Here is a 6,518-nt window from a genome sequence, read left to right on the forward strand (position 1 = left end):
GTGAATGTGTTTAATCATTGGCTGATCAGCTTAAATTCACTACTTGATACGCGTACCAAGTGCTCAGTGTAAACTAGAGCAATGATTAAAAGCATTCACTAGTTATTTACTGTTTGATACGCGTACCAAGTAGTGAATTTAAGCTGATCAGCCAATGGCTTAGTTTACATCGTCAAAACCTTAGTACGCGTATTAAGTTTGGTGCGCACCAAAGCCTTAGTACGGGCGCGTTTACATCGAATGTACTAAGCATGTACTGTGAAAAATACAAATTTAATTCATGTTGATGTCTCCTACTAAGACATTTTCACACCGGTTTTTAGATTTTAGCACTGAGGTTATGCTCAATTGCTAAATTCTCTCTAAAATGCGTTTTATGCGTTTACATCGACATTTGTATCACTTGGTACGCGTATCAGTTTAGTACGATACTCCTACTTGATACGCTCGTACCAAATTGATCCGGCAGCGTTTACATCGTGCGTACTAAATATTTAGTACGAATTTGATACGAATATGGTACCTGATACGCGTATCAAATGCACGATGTAAACTAAGCCACTAGTTATTTACTATTTGATACGCGTACCAAGTGCTCGGTGTAAACTAGGTCATTGACGCATGCGCAGATAGAGCAAGTATCATGATACATACACCTTTCTCTCTCGCACAGATCTTGGACACACTTTCGGTCTACACTAGTAGTCTGTTCTTTCTAGCTGCACTGTTGCACCGGTGCAATAAGTTAAAGTAAGACAAGTATATTTTTTCTCATTCTAACTTATTGCACCAGTGCAACAGTGCAGCTAGAAAGAACAGACCATACATGAAACTAAAGACCTATAATCAAAGATGCGCCAATGGCCCCCCACCATGACTGCTATCTTGTACCCATACGGAGACTGGATGGGGGCTGGGGCCGGAGGCTGGGGCCGGAGGCTGGGGTCTGGAGTAGTGGAGATAGTAAACAATGTGAGCCTGCTCCAAGTTGTACGCAGCCATATAATAGATGCAAATTTAATTTTTCTTGTTCTTCCTGAGTGTATCGTCAAAATATAGTGACCCTCGAGAGTGCAGAGATTGAATTACCTTATAATTCCTGACATATATTTCTTTAACCTATACTGCTCAACACAGAGCACTCTCCTCTCTTCCTTGCCAAGCCTGGGTACGCAATGGCGGATAAACCATGAGACTCAAGTGACCGATCAAAATTGTGTTCGCCATTGGCGAATCTTTGATTATAGGTCTTTACATGAAACAAAGCAATTCCTCCTCCATGTATATATACTCAAAGGTCGGCGGCCATATTTCTGCTTTTCGTTGCCATTGTTTAATAAAAAAATTTTTTTTATTGTCGAAACATAAGTCAATAATTACACAAAATTTTATTTAATTCCCACTACCCGTTTAGCAGGAATAAAATATCAAAGTTAGACCTGTTTTTCGACTGTCTAGGTTGGTGTAACCCCTTAAGAGGATGCTAAACTGCTCGTCAAACTTGATCAAGGTCGATAATGTAGAGTTATTTAGGCACGTCATTAACAAAATTTTGTATGTATTTCTTTTATAGATTTAAAAATCCTTTTCCAGAATTAAAGTTTATGTGTACCGCACACTGTTATCGTCTATACTTTAATTGTGGAGAAGGACTTTAAAACAAATTGTACAATTTCCAGGTAGTAATCCTACGTCATTTTGACGTCCCAAAATGGTCATATCTGGTCATATGTCGTCAAAATGACCATTTTTTTACATGACCTAAAATTGACGTCATGATGTGACGTCATTTCGTAGTCATATTTCAGTCATGATCTGACGATTATTTTCCCAGACAGCACGCATCCAAAATCGGAACATAAAGACGTCATTAAGACGTATTTTAGACACGGTCTAAAGCAGTGTCTACAATGAGATTTAAGGCGTAAGGCATAAGCATATTATATTTAACTTTAAGAGAACTTTTTTAAGAAAACATTAGATATCTTGGAAATGATGTCAAAATGGTAACATTTATCAGAGACGTCTACTAAGAGCGGTCTTTGAGATATCTCATTGAAGAATTTCATTTAAGTTTCTTGAAAATGTTATCCTTTATTATTAAGGTTATGGAAAAAGATAAATTTAACAATAAAATTAATAAGTAAATAAATTAATGCTATTTATTTTTAATGTTTTGCAAAATTTAATTGCTTTTATAAAAAATAATATAATTGCGTCAGTTTATAACATATAGGTATATGTAGACAATAACAAGTACCCATATCGATGAGTCAAATTGGCGTAGCAGCTAGAGTACAAGGTTCGTAATCCTAAGGTCCCGGGTTCAAACCTACCAGCGGCAAGTAAGAATAAAATAAAATAATATAATTTAAATTTAATTAATTAATAAAAATTTGTCCTAAATTTAGTATGTGCTGTTGATAAAAATAATTTAAAAAAAAATGAAATTTTTATTTTATTTTATTTTTCTTTAGTTGCAGTTTAAAGATATCCGATTTATTTTAGATATCAGTTTCATGATATCTTTCTGTTCTCAAAAAACGACGCATTGGTTAACATTCTGACATTATATGTTATCTTTTAAAAGTCTCTTTATGTTATTATTTTCAGAAACAGGATATCTTTTAGAGATCTTTTTGATAACATATTGTTCACGTCATTCCATGACGTCAAAATACGGTACATTTCATGACGTCAGGAATTTGTGACATTCGACCGTCATTTTAACGTCATAAGGGCGTCATTTCGTGACGTCAAGAATAATCAGTAAATAATCATTTTGGGACGTCAAAATGACGTGAGCTTGCTACCTGGGTTTTGTCGATAAAACAGATAGGATCCCCTTAAACACGAAAAACTTTTTTTCTAAGGTTCCTAAGCTTATTCTAAAAGCACAGTATTGTTCTTTGCTAAAATGCCAAGTGCGCCTCATGCTTATCTTATACGTACAAAGTCTAAAACTTTTATACGCAAGCAAATGTTTTTACGAGTCGACTACAGAAGTCGATAACAAAACTATAATTTTCTAACTTTCTTTCGTTTTTCGTATGAAATTGATCGCAGCGCACCGCGTTACTATCTGTACTTTAATTTTGGAGAAGAATTTTCAATTCCATGCAATCAATAAAAAGATTTCGGTGTCCAAAAAATTAGTGATAAAACAGAGCAGTTTAGTATCCCCTTAACTCGCGTTGGTGAAACCGGGCTTGCTGTAGATAGTGTTGATACAGAATTAATGTTTAGTTTGAAGTCTTAATGCTCGAGTGAAATAAATTGGAATTTCAACAAATTTGACTCGTGTTATTTAATGTACCACTTATTTAAAAAAATATAATAAAAGAAATGAAAAGAGGAAAGAAACATAATTAGGTAAAATAAAGAAAGTAAAAAAAAAGGTTTAAAAAGAATGGGAAAAAAGAAAAAATTAAGTGGGAAGCAGAGATTGAAGCAAAAGAAAAAAGGAAGAGGAAAATGAGAGATTTGTTCAAAATTAGTATTTGAGAAATGGAAATAGGAAGTCCTTTAAACACAGTTATGCATCGTATCTTTTTCGAAATGTCACATATTAAAATGCAAAAGAATCATAGTCAAAACTTAGCGCAATGTATTATTTCCATTAGCGACAATTAATTATTTTCGTTCCTCAAGTTGATTGGCTTATTTAAATAGTCATTATTCCATATTCCTTTTCTATTACACTAAAAACTAGATTATTACAAATTCTCTCTTAAAATATGGATTTCTCACGAACAAAGAATATAAAACATGAATAAAAAATTACGTGTGCGCCGTTCTTGCCACATAAAAAATTTTCATTTAAACATTTTGTGTCACGCATACAAATAATAATACTATATAGTATTAATGTGACAGAGAAAATTGAATAAATAAAAAATACTTATAACTTCATAGATAGGCAACCTTTTCAGATATTTTATGTATAATTTTACGTATGTGTATATTACATTCTTTTGCATATTATAATACTTCTACATGTGTAAGAATTTATACGCAGACGTGTTTATGTGTGTGTGTGTGTGTGTGTGTGTGTGTGTGTGTGTGTGTGTGTGTGTGTGTGTGTGTGCGTGCGTGCGTGCACGCGCTTGACCGCGCTGATGTATAGTATAATTAAATTATGCAATCGAGCAAAAACGGCACACCGATCAGATTTGAGAAGTAAACATTACTGTTTAACTAATAAAAGAATCACTCACATGCTCATTAATTTTTCCGCTTAATACCAATATGCATTACGTCGATACACGAAAATATAAATAATCAATTTTTCTTAATGCATTATTCATATTCATAGTTAGGAACTGACAAATCCTTGGAAAATTATATAAGAGTACACGAAAATGGAGCATATTGCATTCCTATACATTCATATCACAAATTTTTTATGATATAAATTATTGACGTAAGATTGATCAGCACACAGAGATCGAGTGTACAAATAGACATATTGTATATTTCATATATTTTGTTTTAAATTAGTATGTTGTTTATTATACAGAGTATTCGGCAATAAATGGGAGAAATTTTAAGGAATAATTTTAGATGATAAAATAAAACAAAAATCAAGAATAACAAAATTACAATTAAAAACTTTATTTTTTATTATATAATTATAGATATTTAAATATTCATATAGTGTGTCTAAAGCACATGAATAGACATTATGTAATTAAAAAACAAAGCGTCGACTAAGTTATTCGATTTTGTTATTTTTGATTTTATAATTATTACATGAATATTTAAATATATATAATTAAAAAACAAAGTCTTTTATTTACAACTTTGTCATTTTTTTATTTTTGTTATCTAGAATCGCTTATTATAAAGTTGTCTGCCTTACAAAATACCTTAGATGTGTAATCGCACGTACGCACGCACGCATGTACGCACGCAAGCAGAGATGCAAAGTATTACAACGTATTATGAATAACGTCGTTATCCAGTCGTTATTTTTCATAATGACGCTATGGTAATAACATTACAATGTTTCTTAATAGTAATGTTAAGACCAATAAAAACTTTAACAAGTAACTCCTTGCTATTACAAGTTACTTATTGAAAAAAAACTCATGACTTTATTCGTAATACTCGTATTGATTCATGTAACAAATGAAAGTAACGCACTAATAGCACGTTTTTTTTATATTCGTAACAAATCAATTAACAAATTACTTTTATAATGAGTAACGTATACAACGTGAATGGTAACGAACTATAATATTAATAGTATCAAAAGTGATCATTAAAAGAAAAAATATGTATATATATATATAAAATATCGCTGTTACAAGTCAACACTGAATGTTCGCGTAAATAATTGTTTAAAATTACAATTACTAGCACATACGAACTGCGCGTCAACAAATTCGTCAGTCTTAAAACACAACCCTTAGTCGGAATATGTAAGATTACAAATTGACTAACAATTTAATATCTTTGATGCTAACAAGCACTTAAAAAATCTCTCTTTCTCTTAAATCCTAGGAAAAAAACAATTATTGCGAGAAATAATATCTCAACCAGAATTCAAACTTGGATTTTCCAATATTCTATGTGGGTGTCCTTACCATTTCGCCGACCAAGGCATACGATACTCTTCGTAATAACTAATATATGTAAACAATAGTATAATTTTTTCAACCTGCGTGTATTCGAGTACATTAAAACATTAAATTGCTAGTCAATTTAACTTGTAATATTACATATTTCAGCTAAGAATTATGTTTCAAGACTGATAAATTTGTTGTGCAGTCCATATAGACTGGTTATTGTAATTTTAAACAATTATGCGTGCAATTATCTGATATTGACTCGTAGTAGCGGTATTAAATAAATAAATATATATATATTTTTTTAAGTCATTTAAGCTGATAATAAAATCTCTTAATATATTTGACTATTCCAACCCTTTATCATTACCGTTACAAAAAATTGTAACGTTATTTTTTCATCCGTTATTATAAAAAAATATAACAGTTACTTCCTATTCTCTGTAAAATATAAACAACACACTATATATACAAGGTATTTCAAATCTATCATAACATCTGTTAATAGCAGATCATTTTGAGACAATAATTCTAATACTGAAATGTCAAGATTGCAATAGTTTTTAAAAGGATTTAAAGTTAACAAATTAACTCAAAACATACGCGCTCAGGTATATCGCACAGAGAATATATTTAGCGATGCACATCGACAGTAGTAAAGTTAAATGATTCTTATTTTTTATATTGATTACACATACGCCTTCACCGTACAATGCATTATACCTGAGAGCATAAATTTCAGACAGGTTGACGTGCCAACTTAAAATTTTTCTCATTTACAAACTATTATAATTTTGGTACTTTAATATTAAGATTTTTGTCTTGAAATAATTTTGAAACAAGAAATCTATCATTAATGGGTGTAACGGTAAGTCTGGAGCATCCTGTATGTAAGACCACACACACGCACGCATGCACGCACGCACGCACACATAATAATCATTCTGG

This window comes from Monomorium pharaonis, chromosome 3 (assembly GCF_013373865.1).
Source record: "Monomorium pharaonis isolate MP-MQ-018 chromosome 3, ASM1337386v2, whole genome shotgun sequence".
Lineage (NCBI taxonomy): Eukaryota > Metazoa > Arthropoda > Insecta > Hymenoptera > Formicidae > Monomorium > Monomorium pharaonis.